This window comes from Patagioenas fasciata, chromosome Z (assembly GCF_037038585.1).
Source record: "Patagioenas fasciata isolate bPatFas1 chromosome Z, bPatFas1.hap1, whole genome shotgun sequence".
NCBI classification, from domain to species: Eukaryota; Metazoa; Chordata; class Aves; order Columbiformes; family Columbidae; genus Patagioenas; species Patagioenas fasciata.
Window position 1 is genome coordinate 21387431 of NC_092560.1, and position 18823 is coordinate 21406253.

The following is an 18823-nucleotide window of genomic DNA, read 5'->3' on the forward strand; positions in this document are numbered from 1 at the left end:
AACTTGTAACTTGTACCCATTAGCCCTCCTCTTTTCCAAGTGACTACTTGTAAAAACAGAATCTGCATCTTCTACATAGCCACCCTTTAAATACTGGAACATGGTGATGAGGTCTCCTCTAAGCCTTTTTTTTTTCAAGGCTGAACAAGCCCAGTTATCTCAGCCTTTCCTCCTATGACAGGCTTCCAAGTCCTTTGATCATCTTTGTGGTCCTTCATTGGACCATCTACAGACTGTCCACATCTCTTTTTGCATATCATCGACCAAAACTGAACAACGTATTCCATGTGTGGCCTGACAAGCAGTGAATAGAGTGTGACAGTGACTTCTTTGTCTCTGCTGGTGATGCTCTTGTTGATGCAGCCCAGCATCCTGTTGGCTTTCTTCACTGCAGTAGCACACTGTTCTCTTGTACTGAGCTTATTGTCCACCAGGACCTCCAGGTCCCTTTCCACACAACCTGCTCCCCAGTTTGGTAGATCCCAGCCTGTGCTGCTCTCCTGGATTATGTTTTCCCAGGTGGAAGACCTTACACTTGTCCTTATTGGACTTCATAAGGTTCTTGCTAGCCCAGTCTTCCAGCCTATGCAGGCCATTCTGCAGGGTGACTCTCCTCTCTGAAGTGTCTGCTTCCCTACTCAGTTTGGTGTCTTCGGCAAACTTCATCAGGGTACACTTGATGCCATCATCCAGATCACTTACAAAGAAGCTAAACAGCATTGGGCCTAATATTGATCTCTGGGGAACCACGCTCATGACAAGTTGCCAGTTTGAAAAGAAACCATTTACCACCACCCCTGGGTATGGTCTGTCAGCCAGTTCCTCACCCACTGCAGAAACCATTTGTCTAGACTGGAATGTGTTAGTGTCCCTAGAAAGAGGCTGTGAGAAACTGTATTGAAAACCTTGGAGAAAGCCAAGGAGATAATGTCCACTGCTCACCCCACGTCAACCGAGCAGGTTACTTTGTCATAGAAAGTGATCAGGTTTGTTGAGCATGACTTGCCTTTGGTGAATCTGTGCTGGCTTTTCCCAATCACGTGTTTCATCTGACTCGTGACAGCCCCCAGGAGGAAGGCATTCATTCCATAACCTTCCCAGGGACTGAAGTAAGACTGATGGGCCTATAATTTACTGGATCCTCCTTTAATCCCTTCTTGCAGGTGGGAGTGACACTGGACTTCTTCCAGTCCTCTGTGATGTCCACGTTTCTCAAATATTATAGAGAGCAGCCTTGCAATGACATCAGCCACTTCTCTTAACACCTTCCAGAGGATAATATCAGGGCCCTTGGATTTGTAGGGGTCAAACTCCTATAGTAGTTCATATAACAGCTCTTCCTTCACTGATGGTGGGCCTGTGTTTGCGTCAACCTGGATTTCTGCTCTCAAGGCATAGGACCCAACAGTGCTGATAAAAACAGAGGTGAAGAAAATGTTCAGAGTGTGTGATTTTTCAGCACACTTGGGGGACTACTTCATCTCTCCTGTTTAATAGTGGGCCAGTATTTTCCTTCTGTTTCTGCTTGTTGTTTACATATCTGAAGAACTATTTCTTGTAGTTCTTGACATATCTGGCCAATTTCGATTTGAGTTGAACTTTTGGTTTTCTAACTGCATTTCTGCACACTCTGGCAATGCACTTGTAGTTCTCGATGGGTATTTATCCGCCTTTCCATCTCTGGTACACTTTTCATTTCGAGCAGACTCAGAAGTTTGCAGTTAAGCCAAGGGGGTCTCTTGCTCCACCTGCTTACCTTACCTTTAAAGGGGATACACTGTTTCTGTGCTTACAGGAGAGCACTCTTGAAAAACTTCCAGCACTTGTTAGCTGCTTTATCCTCCATCAAAGCTTCCCATGGAATTCCTCCCTACTGAGCTCTGAGCATGATCATTGCAGTCAAAACTATCACTAACCAAGGTATTACAAAACAGATTGGTTTGTGAGTAGAAAGTCCAGCAGTGCCTCATTCCTGGTTGGCACATCTAACATTTGCATGAGGAAGTAGTCCCCTATGTATTCCAGAAACTTAATGGATGACACGTGAGTTGCTGCATTGTTCTTCCAGAAAATCTCTGGGTAGTTGAGGTCACCCGTAAGAATGATGTGCTGTTGATGTGAAGCTTGCTTAAGTGACCCAAATATTGCTTTGTTTGCCTTATCACCTTGGTTTGGAGGTCAATAGCAGATGCCCACTATAAGATCCTCCTTGGAGACAACCCCTCTGAGCTTGATCCAGCAATCTTTGATAGGACTTCCACAATCAACCTGTATGTGTTCAACTTCTCCTCCTCTTCTTTGCTGCCTGTCCTTATGAAACAGCTTATAACCATCCATCGTTATCCTCTGTCCTTGAGTATAGGGATTGTTTTTACTGTGAAATTGAATGTTATTATTTAATTGCTACACTATTTCCAAACACCATGACTTTGCAGGAGCCGTTTTCATTTTTACCATGGACAGAGTTGGACATACACACAAGCACCAGTGGTTATATTCTGTTAAAAATCGCAGCCTGTGTGCTGACTTGAGAAAACATCATCCAGTGTCCACAGTGGATCAGATGAAAGATACCTCACACATGAGCTAGGGAAAATCTGGGGGGAAAATTTGTAGTCTGTGCCATACTGGTGTAAAAATGTTACCTGAGGATCAGTTGTCCTGAAGAGGGGAAAAAAGATCCCAGGGAAAAAGCTGGGTGTGTCAGCATAGCACACAGTCAAATAGTACTGAAATAGTATTCAGGAGACCTTAGTTCATCGTTCAGGTGTTCTGAGGCCTTCAGAAAAATCATTTCATGTCTATATGCATCAAATTCCTATCTGTAGAGTAAACTAAAATTGTCCTTTCAGTTATAAACTTTTCAAATTGCATAGTAAAACCTTAGGACATAATGAATCTTTCATAAGAAAGAAAAATTTCAGAGGAGCCTTATTCTGATAGTTCTTGCTTATCTGTATGTAGAATAATGAAGTATGTTAATATTGTCAGAGGTCATGACTATTTCAGTTTCTGGTGCTTTGCTTCCAAAACATAATCTGATTTGTCTATCTCTGTCCACAAAAGGAAGAAGTATCCATGCTATGGAAAACTCAGCTACCTTTGTGAGACAACTTTCAGTCTTTCCAGCAAGCTATACTGAAGCAATGAAATAATCAGTTTTATCAGGCATTTCCTTAGCAACTTGCAAAGAAGATGAACATGTGAGTTGGCTGGCAGTACAGTAGGGTAGTCTCAGAAACCATGTACGTTTTTGTTTGCTGCCTACTCTATAACCCAAAAGAAACAAAACAGAATAGGTATTGGAGAACTTGACCTGAGCACGTACGATCACGCTACCCTTCCACCTGCTCAGTTTTTTTCACAGTTCCCTCCATGTCAGAGGTGTGTCAGCAACATCACATACTCAAATGCAGCCTTACTCAGTGAAGTCTTGACCATGTGCTGTCCTGTGCTTTAAAATATTGTGAAGAAGAGCTGCTTTGATTTAACTTCTCTTTCTACAGTATCATGGTTGACAGTGTAATTACATCTCTTCCTGCTATGTATATAAGAAATATTTCTCTGTAAAGACTTGGGAAGGTAAATCATAGGATTAAACATACTCTTGCAAATGAATCCTTCAAGTTTCTCTTGCCACCTCCAAGACTAACATGGCAGACAAAATAGTAGACCTTTGTAGCATATGATGGAAACATCCAAACCACTGGAACTCAGTGACTTTGCATCTTGCTGCATGTCTTTGGGGAAAATGTATATTTTCTGCTATAAACATTGCAATTAAAGCACAGTAACTAGGCACCATGAGTTTTCAGTTAAGAGTTAGCCCTTCTACCTCTTTCCTTGCTAACAAAATTACCTCTTCCTGCAAACAGTATGTATCCACTCCTGTAGCAGCCCCAGAAATTAAATACTCAGAAGTTTGGAAGGTATTGCAAGAACATATATATAACTCTGTGCAGCTTAACTCAAAGTATCTTGCTGTATACTCTCAACATTGTCTTTAATTATGTGATCACAGGCTTTTTTTTCACCCACATCTTACCTTTTCCTGTTCGATTGCTTTCTGACTCACTATAATGTCTCTCCCACATCTTTCAATTCCTTCCCTCTTTTCAGCTTTCCTATTTCAGTCTTACTCTTCTTGCTCTGTTAGTCATGAGCTCACTGCTGAATTCTAGTTTTCCTTTTGCCAATCAAGTCCCAGTCCAAGTCCAACAGTATCCCATTTTTCCTTCTTTATGGTCTTCCACTTACAGCTCAACCAGCTGTTGTATTCCCCAGTATTACTCCTGAACATTAAGAACCATCATGTAAGATGGCAAAGCCCTTCATTTTCCAGCTCTCTTTGCTTAAACCCAAATCCTTTCTAGATCAGTCTGCAGCACTTATTTTCTTCAGAATCTCCTTCACTTTTCCTGTAATGACATTTTCCTACTCTCGTCTTCCACTTGCCCGCTTCCTTTACACTCAGTGTCTCCCAGTCATTAATCTACACGTAACTACCATGTCTCTTTGTCTGTCTGTTTGTAGTGGGTTTTTTTTTTTGTGTGTGTTATGGTGTTTTTTGGTTTTTTTTTTTTTTTTTTTTTTGTTGTTATTGTTTTGGTGTGGTTTTTTGTTGTTGGTTGGTTTGGGTTTTTTTTGCCTTTTCTGTTTGTTTGTTTGTCCTTTTATTTTTTTCTTTTGTGGCGTATGGTACAATTTCATTTCCTTAAGGTCAGAATTGTGGGCTCAGTAAAAATGAAGGAGAGAGTAGTTTTCTGCTTTCAGATCTGACATCTGACTCTGCATTTGGTCTTGTCAAAACCAAACATCTGGGGGAGTCCCAGCAGTCAGCGACCAGCTTAATGATGTACGTGCCTTCTCACTGCACCTGGTTGTAAGGGGTTAGAGCAAAGCCCTGCTTCTCATTAAGGGAACATGTTGCATGAGGGAACATATATCATTGAGGGACTTGGGAGTTCAGGATGGAGAAAGACAGCTGAGCATAGGTAAAGTACGCTTTTCAACAACAGTCAGGTCTATGAGCTTTGTAGGTATATTAAATATGCTGTAGCTGGAATGTAAAAAGGTGCTAAAGGAGAAGCGGCACTTTCTGAGAAGAAAAATTAAGGCACATATCCAAACAAAAAATGGACTTGTCAGGTAGGTTTCTTTGTTTGTTTGTTTTCCTGTAATCATTCCCCCATTTTCTTCTCCCTGGTAAAAAGTGTTGGGTTGTTTCTTATACCTCTTGTTTGAGTATTCACATCTCTTCTACCTCTCATCTGTTAAACAAGAACAGAAAAACCTTGAGGTTCCCTTATCTTATTTCAGTAGCTGTCATGAAAATCTACCATTTTACTAGACATCAAAGCACATAAACTGGCCCAGCATTGCTGCAGGTGGACTATGCCCAGCAGGGCAAAATGTCATGTCAGAGCCATGACTGACTCTAAGCCAGCCCAGAAGATCCATCATATTACCCTTTGCAGCTTGCATCATCTTTTAGTGATGCCAATATTTTTCCAGGTTTCAGCCTTGCCATTGGAAATAGCCAGACATTTGAGGATCTCATTGTTTTAATACCCTGAAACAGTTTAGAGTTTGTAATAATTTTATAGAAATAAAAAAACATTTTGTGGCTTTAGGATTTCTGGTTTGACCCTGGAAAGGATTAAGAATAAACGGCTGAAGTTATGCCTCTTAGTTACAGTTGATCACTGAGAAGTTGAATCAGCTAATTTTCTTAAGAACTAGCCATTTTTACCAAAGGTAGGTGTTTGCATATTAATTTGCAGATATTTGTCCAAGATGGACAGAGGTGAACAAAGATTGTATTTTAAGAAAAGGCTACCACTACTGCTAGGCACAGAGCTGAACTGCAGACAATATGAACCTACTCAGGGTTTCAAGAGTTGCTAAAAGAAGCTCATGTGCTCTTTAAACCACTCCTGGGACCATGACGGTTCTAATACTTTTGAGAGATGCCAAAGCAGCTAAACAGAGTTAGATTCAAGCAGAGGCTGGTTATGCCCAATTTACTGGTTAGAGTATGGAAACCACATCCTACTTACCACCTTAGAGACCTGAATGGAAGCATCTTTTCATATTTTACTGAAATGGAGTCTGTTTACTTGGGAAATAGTAGCAAAACAGTTAAATCCTGCCTGGAGCTATAGATGAAAAGAGAAAGCATTGGAAACAAGATCATTAACGCAAAGAAGAGCCACAATAAGAGCACATGCAGTTGTGCCAATCTAACCAATATACAAAAAGTAGTGTAAGAGTCTCTTTATTAGGCTGATTCATAAAAAATACATGACTTACAAAGCCATTCAAATTTCTTTTTGTTCAGCATGGCTGGACAGAGAAGACTTCGTGGCTTTGTAAGCCAGTTGTGATGTTTTACTGCTCTCTGGCACCATGACAACATTCAGGATCCTGAAACTGAATAACGTGAAGGTGCATAGTTTCAGTTCTAGCAAAAGCACAAGGAACAAACTCCTCATTGCTATTTTTATTTTTTTTGTTTCAGCAGCATAGATGTAAGGTATTCCACACATTTGTCATATTAAAAAGTGGAAGATGAGATTGTTCTTCTTAATGACATATTTGTCAACAGCATTACTCGCGTTTCTAGACTTCAAAAATAAAAAGATTCAGGCTAACTGCATTTCAAACACTAGAAGCTGGTCATATATTCAAGTAAAAAAAAATAATTCAAAGAGAAAGAATCACAGTAATAAAGAACAAAATTACATCACCAGAGCTTACACAGTCTCAACAGGAGCTAAGGCATATTATTCCCAGCCTACATCAACCAGTCTCTAGGGAGGGTACTCTTCAGTTCATTTTATAGGAATGGACTATGCAGCTCCAAGCAGTGAAACTCCTAGCACGGAGAAACTACGGGAATGTCACTTGACACTGAGACAACTATTAAGACTGTTTAAATACTTTTAGGATTGTTTTCCATCATACAAAGATCCATGTAAAATCTTCTGCAGTCCATAATTTAGGTGTTGTTGATTTGCTTTTTGTTACTTCTCCTACCCCAGAAAACTGCTGATCATTGCAATACTAGTTCCTTCTGCCACTCAACTCTTCCTCCATAGTGCCCCCATGCAGTGCGGTTCAATAGATCTCTATTTCATTATTGGTCTTCCACCCTCAGAATCTTTATAATGTGCATTAATTGGTATGGCTTGCTACTAAGACAAAGCTTCATTCCTCAGAAATTTCATGACCATAGCAGATGGTTTCTGTCTTCTGAACCAAGACAGCAGTACTCTTGTTGAGACAATATTACTATCTCTTCTACCAGCTCTGAGTTTTGCAAATAAAGAGTCTCCCAGGGAAATGATAGCAATCCAGAGCCAGACCTGGCACAAATCTTCTGGGGTCTCCTAGCAATGATAGCACGTTCATTATTCAAAGCACAAGGCTTCTCATCCGCCCCAGGCAGACAGTGGAAGAGCACAGGAGGTTGGTAGGTGCATGTAAAGGTGGTCATGATTGCTGTCCTACTTTTTATTGAAAGGTTCACTTCTGACGTTTTATTAAAGACAGTCCTCGTGCAACCTCTCCCCTTTTTTCCTTTGTACACCACTTGATGTCATCTAGTCTTCTTATTAAATAAAGGGAGCAGATATTTATTCATTACAGTAGCAGCTATGCAGACAGGCTCAAGACCTGTCACAAACATGATAAGGTCTGTGTCTAGCCTTGCACTGATAGAAAACAGTGTCACAAGATAAATGTCAATGAAAGTAGTGCTGAAGGCTGATCCTATTTATTATAGGAAGTGAACAGTGTTATCAAAGCTGCCAGGTGTAGAAGAATAATTTAGTACATATAAACTTTGATATCTTTGAAAGGAATAAAATGAAGAGAACCCATTCAGTTATTGCCAGGAATGACTTCTCACCCTCCCCCAAGACAATTATTTTAAGTGCTCTAAGGAGAGGAAATAGCTCATTATTTTAAGTGGCTTGAATTGCTTTCCATCCCTTCCAGTTCTACTGGGAAAATATTTAACATGGAACAAACACAGTGGAATCAATAGTCTTCCTGTTGTCAACTTGTAACAGTAACTTCACTTAATGTTTATGGACAAAGATCAAGGGGTAAAAAAATTCCTAGGCTGATTTATTTCCTGCCTAGATAGGGAAAGCAGACCACAACTCTAGCACATTCCCAACTTGGTTACGCACAATTTTTACCTCAGGATTTTCAGTTTATACCTGTGTTAAGTATAAACAAACTAAGGGGAAACACTGATGTCCATTGAGGTCAACCAAAATACTCTTCTCTGTCAGAGATGTTCATTGGTTTGTGTGAAGATCTGTTCCAACTGTAGTAAGCATGCAGTTAAGTAAGCACCTCCAGCCTCATTTCACCCTCAGCACAGTGGCTCTGTGCCACTATCCAGCCAGCCAGTTCAACCAGCATAGTCTATAGGTCTGTCCCAATGACTGCATCAGCCTAATTTTGCCTGTTAGTCTGAACCACAGTCCTTGATTGGTCCCTGGGCCCAGTGATCATCCCTATACCAGCCTCAGCTGGTCTGTTTGCCATTTTGCACGTGGTTCTAGTAGTGTCATTTGCTCTGAACCCAAACACACCCAAAATGTTGATTTAGCCTGTGGGATGTTTTCAGCTACTAAACCAAATTCTGCTAATCCAAATTCTGGCTGCCAAACCAGCAGATCAGTCCTTGCTGCTTTGAAACCTAATCTTATAATAAAACCATTGCTCCTGGCAGTTCCCACAACTTTTTAAATTTATTTCTTTTAATATTGATTTAATTTCATATTCTCTCTTTAGACAGACGACCTTAATCCAGATTAGCAAACCTGATCCAGACACTATCTGTACCGTAGCATGCAGTTTTACAAAGTGTCCTATAAAGGCATTCTCTTTAACATATATTAATCAACCCCAGTCAGGACCGCAATGACCTATATTTAAATGCCTCTTGATGACCTTAGCCACCTACCCTTCCCTATCACCTTCACTAAGCACAGACCTGATCTTGAAAACTGTTCTCTTAAAAAAAGTAAATATTAATGCTTGTCTTCTCTGCCAGGACAAATATTAATCCCAATACTGTTATTGCTTTAGCCCATCAGCTTTCTATAAATTGAGGTAAGACCAAGAGGAAACCTTCTAAACCAATTATAATACTGTACACAATTACTCAAATCTGAATAAAGTTCTTAGTTATAGCACTAGCTGCAGATGTTTGGCTTGGGCAAGTAATCCTCATTTCCTGCAGTCTCCTAGCACTATCCATCCCCATACCTCAGCAGGTCTGACCACGTTGGATTTAGCCTATCAGCAGTAATATAGAATTACATATACATACGCTATGATATCATCCCCACTGTTTTACTTTAGCTGATGGCTCTTGCATAGCCTAGACCTGGAATCATGTAGTTAACACAAGCCACTTTGAGTACTAAATATATCTGGGCAGTCCCTACAAAGCCTAACTTTCTAACTCCAGCTGATGTCTTCCTCCTGGCTTGAATTGCTTAATCTGCAACTTGCCTTAGTCAGGCAAGTAAGAAGATTACTAGCCTCTGATAGCAGCAGTTACCTAGCAGGGACTGTAGCTTAAATCACTTCTGCTTGTGTTTCCTGATCCTAATTGAACTCTGCTTGCCTTGGGAGAAGACCCAGATTGCAGCCTGATGAGATGACTAAACCTAAAGATCAGGTGATCACATTTAAATTTGATTTCAGGCTAAGGTTAATTGCAGACAGCTGACTGTTACCACCACAAACATACCTTTTGCCAGGTGGCTCTGGGTGGGTCTGTGAAGTCTTAAATACAATCAGGTATCTTAAGTCTACTTTTCCTGTCTTCCTGAACCCTCATGGCAGTTCTTGGAGGATGTCCCAGTACCAACCTTTCTCCTAGCTCATCTGATCTATCTTTTGCTTGTTCTCCTGGTAACCTGTATCTAACAAGGTGACATCTGAAAGCACTGATTTTAGATGGAAGAACACCATGCCTACCCATAGTAGCAGAATATATCAGCCCAAATTCTAATATTGGAATAGATTCAAGAGTTCAAATTACCTTTCTGATTTGTATGGAAGTTACCCTTTGTGCTCCATGAAAAGAGGTCCAGAAGCACAGTCTATGCCAATGAATAGGCTGAGGTAGTGAGATGTGGAGATTATACAGGCTGACTTTATGTGCTGTTTAGACATATGGAAAGTCTTTTGACCTAGATAGTAATGACTTTTCCCTTATATAACGGCAAAGTCATTCAAAAAAATGAAACTTTTGGGGAATATCACTTCCCTTAAAAATACATAGTGGCGTCAAATAAATAGTCACCCCAGCATTTGGCTTTCAAGGCCATGAACTGTTATTCTTAATTTTTATTTTTGATATACAGTCTTTGGCCTACAAACCATTTTCACTGAAATAACTACAATTCCAGAAGGAAACACAAAACCTCATTGACTAGTTTTATGGTGTTGCAGACATCCTTTCAGACCCTCGTTCCTATGGAGGAAACAAAGCTGTAGTAAAAATGCGGTAAGGATCTCTTGCTTTCCCTGGCATCTTGGACTCATTCCCCATGTTTCAAAGGAGTCATGTCTGCAGATGTCATGTATAATGTACCTATCTCTCAGGGACCATCACCGATATATCCCCCAGGTAGCTATGAGTGAAAATTCAACATCACTAACATCTGATGGTAGATTATAAAAATTTCCCTCTTCTCGTCCTGACTGTGCGTACCTACGGCAGCAATGCAATTTTATTTGAGAGTTAATAGACTCCATTCACTTCTCTGGGGTGGAAGTGCCACGCAAGCCAATAGAGAAACTGGAAGCTGTGCCTGGCAGTGCCTGTAAACCAGAGCCGAAGTTAATCGGACTGTGAAAAGCAAGAAGTAAAATATGCCACAAAAAAGGGTGGAGGGTTGTGCTGGATCCTGCAAAGCTGAGTAGGCAGGGCACGGGCAGCACCAGGGCGGGGGCAGCACAGCCCTGTCCCGCCACCTGGCGGCTCCCTGGGCACTGCGCGGCGGCAGCTGGCTCGGAGTCCCCGGCCCCTCTGCATCATCGGCTCCTCTGCAGTCCCCGGCCTCTCTGCATCGCTGGCCCCGTAGCGTTGCCGGGCGGCTGGAGGGTCCCGGGCTGGCAGCTGCATCCCGCAGCTGGGGAACAGTCGCAAACAACCAGTGCTTCGCTGTCACCCTCCCAGGATCTTAGAAGATGCTATTGCCTGCAGAAAACGGCGATTTTTCAGAAGAGGCTGCTTCACTTGGGATCTGGAGCTTTTGAGAAAGTTATCAGGAGTCATAGCACTTTGTTTTTTTTTTTTTTTTTTTTTTTTTCACACAGCACATGGATGTGAAACAATAAACAAGATTGTTTGGTAGCCTGAAAAGAAGACTGTGTTAGAGTAATAGAGTAAGAGCTACTTGAACAGAAAGGACAGTGCAGGAGGGAAAATAAAACTACAGCTGTTTAAATACAGGCAAGTGTTTCCATTATGGAATACTCATTACTCCTTGTTTAAACTTCTTCCAAAAACTTGATTAAAGCAACCAAACCAACTCATTTACATTTTAGTTCTCATTTCCATTTATGGTTTCCCATCCCTCAAACTTTCTTAATTTTTTAAATTTCTTTATCCCCACCCCCCATCTCCCCACTTGTCAGCAAAGCAATCAATTAACCTACTTCGAATGGATATCTTCAAGTCAAAAATTTGGACAAAAATATTTTTCCATAAGGCAGAGGTTTCCCTCAAATAAGTGAAGTTCATTGACACGCAGAGGGCCTGCTTCCAGCAAGACACCATGCCAACCGTCACAAGTCTTTTGAAAACTCAGAGAGCGAACAGACATAATACACAAAGATAACTTTCGCTCTGAATGAACCAGCAATAATTACTGTCCTCCTCTGTCCCCTGTTCATGGAGTTCTCCTGAGCTGTCCAGCTTTCCAATACTGGCATCACCTGTAACTCTTTGTGGTTTTCCAGCCTGCAGTCTGATGGCATGTTTGAAAAGCAAATCCTCCCTTTTCGTGATCTGGCCCATTAATGTCAATGCTGCTGGGCAGCATCTGAATACCAGATGAGAAGGCAGAGCAAGAGGGGTCTTTTCACAGCAGAGTGAACTGCTGGACACCAACTGGTCAGGTCTGGGGAGCTCCTGTGGTCTCATATGACTCAAAAAAATATCAGAGCTGAGGCTTCTGCTTCATGGGATGTAAAATGCAACCCCTGAGGATGATACAGGACATGACCCTGAGATGTTAAGGTTTCACAGCATTCATGCTAGATATCCACTATTGCTTGATTACCAAGAGTGATGTTTGAACTTTGCTTTCCATGTAATTATCCTTCATTGTCTGTCATTATACCTCATCTCATCTTCCATAGTTAAGAGGACAGACTTTATTTTTCCTGCCACTTCACTAACATGTGAAGAGTAAGAGCTGTAATTAACATCTATGGCTACTTCCCTCTAGATCAGAAATAGTTCTGTAGTAATTTTGTGCAGAAGGAATACTTGCTGTCTGTGGTGAAGCTGAAATGTGAAGTACTCTCCTCTCTGACCTCAGATTTCCACTCCTACAAAAGACATTTTTAAGAGCCCATTACAGGTAATTATATCCATCCTTAGACTCAGGACAGAATATGTGCAAAAGTTACTCAAAAAAGGAAATGCCATCCATGAAATACTGTTCCAGCCCCTTTTCTGTTGTTCATGGCCTAATTTTAGCCTGTTTTCAAATTATCGTTGATCAATAATTATCAAGAATGGGTGAATGGGTCTCACAGGCGGTGAGACTGTAATCTCTTTTGATCACCGTTGCAGAGGTTTCTCACAGTGGAATCGCATGGTGGCAGCAGGAGCTGCATTGTGGTCCACAGGGAGCTCCAGGGAACAGTTGTGTTCTGGAGCATTGGAGTTGCTCTAGGTTATCTCCAGCACCTGAGCCCAAACCAAACTGAGGTTAAAATCAAGGCCAGGACTGCCATTGAAGTGATGGTGTCCAGCTGAAGAAAATGTATATGGCCACTTTTATGTCATATATGTAAGCTTGTTTGTTATCAGTATCACTTTTCTGAATTTTAATTCACTTGAATAAGTTATATTCTTTTTTGCAGGCCCTGCTGCTGCAACTACTGATTTATTTTCCAAAGCTGTCAGAAGAAAAATATTAGCAGTGCTAAAAGAACAAAATCAGAGTATGAATTGCTACTATCAAATAGTATCAGTGTTTAGTAGACCCTTATGTTCTTCTCACTTGTAGATGCAGGAATAAAAAAGAAAATATGGCACCCACTTCTCTGCCCCAGTTAAAAAAAAAAAAAGGAAAAGAAAGGAAAAGAAAGAAAAAAAGAAAAGAGAAGAAAAGAGAAGAGAAGAAAAGAGAAGAGAAGAGAAGAGAAGAGAAGAGAAGAAAAGAAAAGAAAAGAAAAGAAAAGAAAAGAAAAGAAAAGAAAAGAAAAGAAAAGAAAAGAAAAGAAAAGAGAAGAAAAGAAAAGAGAAGAAAAGAAAAGAAGAAAAGAAAAGAAAAGAGAAAAGAAAAGGGAAAAGAGAAAATGAAAGGAAAGAAAAAGCCTACCTTCCCCAATAAACAGCACTGACCTACTGTTGTGAACCAATAATTGCAGATATAACACCTGAATGTGTAATTTTTATTAAGGGTTTGTTTTAAAAATAGGGTTCCAAAGAGAAACAAGCTAGAGTTCTCTTGGAGTATGAAGCACAGGGACTCAAGCTAAAATACGTTTTTAGAAAATTGCATTTAGAACTTTAACTGACTTTTTAGTGGAGAAGTTTTCTATTCCGGGTTAAAAACCAACCGGAATTGTTTGGTGAAGCTCCACCTTGTGGCGGTAGGCAAACCCTGTCGGCGGCAGAATACCTTGTGTGCACCTGCTTGGATGTGGATGCAGTACGCGACCATCTTACTGCGAGCAGCTTGAAAACGTGGTATAAGTAAGAATACAGTTCCTAAGGAGATGTGAAGTGGAAATTTCACCCTATTTTAAACGTGAAACTTTTGCTTTATGCTCATATTAAATGCAGTTGCTTAGTAGGTGTTCAGAAAGGACACCTTTTTCTTTCCATAAACATTAATAAACAAGAAGTACAGATGATCCCTGTTACCCAAAGTCCTACTAAAACCAGCTTCTTCACCGTTGATTCATGCATGGCACAATATTTTGACTACTTGGTACTATTTGTTTTATTTTATTTTATTTTATTTTATTTTATTTTATTTTATTTTATTTTATTCTTTATAAAATTGCTGCACATACTGACAATGATGACTATATATTGATCTGTAGAAGGTGTTATGAGGAGACAGAATTCTGTTTGGAGGCCTTAGGTACAATGATGTTGTTTGGAGCTACTTTATTTTTTTTTTTTTTTTTTCCCTGGCATATTATCTGGTCGTCTAGAGAGAGATATTGTTTTTCGTGCAAACTTTGCGCTTAATAGCCCGAGACCATTTCAGCTGCAACACAACTTTCAGCTTCTAAACAAACATTTTCTCCCCCTCCTCTCTTCTCTGTTGAGGTTTTTTCTTTGGAAAAATATTCTTCAGCTCAAGGCCTTTTATCTATATCAACATTCTCTCAACCTTTCTGAACTGCAGCAAATAAAACTTAACACTGGTAGAAAACAGACAGGTTGTGTGGACAGCTTAAAATCCTCTCAGGCAGTCTTCCTATCACTGGTTCAGCCTCAAATTAAGGATGTTTCTGCAGCAATGTTTCTGTCTTCCTTCGGAGCTTCCTTTGCTTCAAGCAAAGGACCATGGGTCCCTGTTGTACTGATCAGGGGCACTGACTTGAGCAAGATACCAGTCCTATTCCTTGAAGAGCTTTAATTATAAAATCTAAGCCCATGCTTGGCTGATTGCCAAAGGTCTTAATGTCAATTTCGATGTGCATGCAAACCTACTGTAAAATTACTGTTTAGATCCCCTTATTTGCCTCCAGCATTTTAGGGGTGAAGGGGTAAAAGAGATGCACATAATTAGAATTGGCAGTGGCTTGCTTTAGATGTCTCTGGGTATTAAGGGTGGGATAGGCAGGATGACAAAAACAATGCACACCATGCTCTATATTAAAAAATCTACACATAAATTGATTCAAGGTAAATTTCAGTTGGAATTTTGCTATTTTAATTTCCTCCAATGAGCATCAAGAAGCAGATATTGTGAATACCATTTCCCTTTACCATAAAACAATACTTGAACAAAGCATCTGCTAAAGCCAGGACATTCATTCTAATTTGGAGATTAAATGAGTTTCAAGGTAAAACTCAGTTTTGAGAGAAGATATTTATACATTTTGCTCCAAATTAATATTTTGAAAATAAATGTCTCTAGTATTTATCAGGCTTCCTTGACAAATTTTTCTTTTGAGTGTCAAATATCTAGCTAGCAGGTATTTTTTGGACAATAAAAAGAATCAAGTTGACAAACTGAATACACTTTAGCAATAAATCTAATTTTGGGAGTCATTCCAATTCTTTGTGAATATACAGGCACTATTAACCATTGTTGCTTAGGCCTTCCACACATAGGAGAGGTGAAACTTCTGGAGTTAGAAATGTTTCTCTAAGTTGCAAATACAGTTCAGCATTGTGTCCAAAGCAGATATTCTTGCAAGTTATGATTTTACTGCCCACTGGTAAGAGGAAATTAACTAGTCACCCTAATCACCCACCAGCTTCCACTAAATTCTTCAGTCTGCCTTTGAAAATGTTTTCTTTCATGTAGAAATACTAGTTTGTAAGGGAAATTTTTCCCCAGATGCTGCCTTTATGGTAGGCATCTAACTTAGAGTGTATTTTAAACTTCCAAGATATGTGGTACATGCTACATCATAAGATCAACTGCCTTTACTGTTTTCACACCAGTATCACACTGGTGGCACAAGGTTTTCAATGATAAGCTTGTTTGCAATGCTTTTTTATTCCTTACTGGAAAATTTTGCATGTGGGAATAGAAATTCATATTCCTAGAATGTTGGAGAAGAGGGGAGAGATCATTACTATTCTGTTTAACTTCCTCTCGCCTTTCTTCAAATCTCGAAGTGGGGTGATGACTATCCACATAGTGCTGTTTTCTGCATTGACATCTATCTTGAAATAACTGAATAGGGCTGATCCCATCTCCATAATTCTGTTAGCAAAGGGCTATAGGGCTGACCCCTGTAGCCCTTCTATTTCTTTCAATACTGTATCATCATCTGTCCTCTAGTTAACTCTCCTCCCAGTCTACAGATTCTATTCAGGTTCCTAAATTTCCAGTCTTAAGCACCTGGCACTTTATCAAAGGGTTCAGCATCAATATGATTCCTAAATAAAATCTTTGAATTATCTTATCAAAGAAAGATATTATATTAAGATAGCTAGCATGATCTAACTTTTATAAATCTGTGCCATGTTTGATTTCAATTGCATTTTCACAGCTTATTTTTGGGGACTGTCATGTTATTCAGTCTAAATTAAGAAGCCTGTAGTTGTGACAGAACACTTATTTGTCATTCCCCATAAAATATTGCTGCTTTCAATTGCACAATACTTTGGCTGACCTGATAAAATTATTCAAACACCTTATAGATGGACTCGCAGTTCCGTATGTAATTTTTAGGTCACGGATGGTAATTACCTACTCTAGTGATGCAGTTACGTTGTTTATTTTCTGTCTTGTAAAGCAATTTCTGTCTCTTGTTCCATAAGCCTTTAACTCTTTCTCTACAAGATCAGCATAGTTCATCTTACTGAAAATGAAGGTTGACTACCACTGACACAGAAAAATGTATTGGATCATGTTAATCCTGAGTCTGGATTTGTTGCATTTTCATTTATATGGTCAAATAACTTTTTCAATATTTCCTTTCCAAGGTCAAATGCAGCTTCAGAAGTCTTGGTTTTATTTCTAAAATTTCAGACCTTAGTTCCTTTTCTTGCTTGCATATTCTCAAAGCCTCTGTTCCTTTAATATTGTGTAGAGAGAATCTGAATTACTTTCATTATTTCAAAATCCAAACTGAGACACTGTTAGAGAACTAATAAGGCAAATTAATATAAAAAAATCATTAACATCTTCAGTTGTAGGGGACGCATAAGAGGCCCTATATATATATATATATACACATATACATACACATATATATATGTGCATATATATATGTGTGTATATATAGGGTGATATAGTAGTTGTAATCCAAGTTAGACCAATAACTATTTGTGGAAAAAAGGGTCTGTGACCAATTACATCATTACATGCATGGATTTTAGTTCCTTTACCATCATTATCAATATTTATTCAACAATTTCTAAATTTTACATAAATTACGTGATTTTAATTTGTGTGAGAGTTTCTGTCTGACAGCACTTAGAGATCCCTGCTCATATCCAGATCTGAGGCTCCTCTCAGTTTTTCCTTAATTCTGCTAACTCTTCTCTACCTATATCACAGTTGCTTTTGGCATGGTCAGCATGAACTTAACTCTATTTTCTCAGCATTTCCAGATATCCTCTACCACTGCCTTATCCAACACCCATATGAATAAATCTTCATAAGAAGAAAAGGGAGAAAAAGTTTCAGGGAGATGTGACACCACGTACTTCATAATTGCTGCACCTAGGACTTCTCAGTTAGCACTTTTTTCCAGCTTTTCACTTCCTTCATTTTTTTTTTTTTTCTCTGTGACTTTGGCTACCTTTTCTTGCCTCCATATAAAAAGTGAAAACCTATAGTGATCACACACTCAGTTTTCTGGTGTTTATTTATTTTTTTTTAATTTTCTCCTATGAAAACCATTTCAGATTTCAAACCCAAACCAGTTTTTCCCAATCAGATTAGCTCAGGAACAAATACCAATGGCAGGAACTTTTTCTCCCCACTCAGATATAGTTCAGAGTACTGCAAAAAGTGACCAAAGGAAAAAAGACTTGTGAGATTTTCATCAAGAATGAATCATACACAGGTATCCATTTTCTTTCCCCCTCTAATTCCTATGTTTGCTGGTTCCTTTTCTTTTGAAGTTTGTTATAAAAATGTATCTTGTTTTCTTCACTTATGTGTGGCAGCTGTAACTAACAGACAGGTCTCTTCGTTCTCTGACCCACAAGACTCATGAGATGCTCAAAACATGAGTGTATGCTTTTGCTTCAAAGATTGTATGGCTTCAATGGCTAATGTCCCCTTCACAAGATCTGATTTTGCCGTGCCGCTTTCCTTCTGCTATCAAGCTTCTGTATGCTTCTTTTCACCCTCTGAAGTAAAAACACTTCACAGAGGAAGGTCTGTTATCTCCATTTTATAAATGAATCAAATGAGTCACAGAGGTAAAAATATGCTACCTAAGAACATTCAGCAGGTCAGTAGGAGAGCTAATAATAAAATCCAGGTCTCTTGACCCCAATCCAAAGTACATTGGATCACCCTGCTTTAATCTATTGAAATCACTAAAGTGGATGACTTGTTAAATTGCTACTCATTACAAGCAAGAGTGGCAGAAAGAGGCGTTTAAGTTGAAATCAAAGCTGCTGCTTATGCACCTAGAATACTGATTGTCTAGACTGTAAGTAAAACTGAGAGTGCAACCCAAAAAACCTTTGTCTAATTAACTTCTGTGCCTTGAGTGCCACAGATGAAGGTTTTCTTTCTAAATAACAGTAATGTGTGTAAATTTTTGCTGTTGTCTGTGCCACATGCTTGGTCAGATGAGTTAAGATGATAACCTATCTTCCACTTGCCTAGCCAAGAGTACTTGTCTTTCTCTTTACATTACTCTCAATGTATAAATTATGTATCTTCTTGCA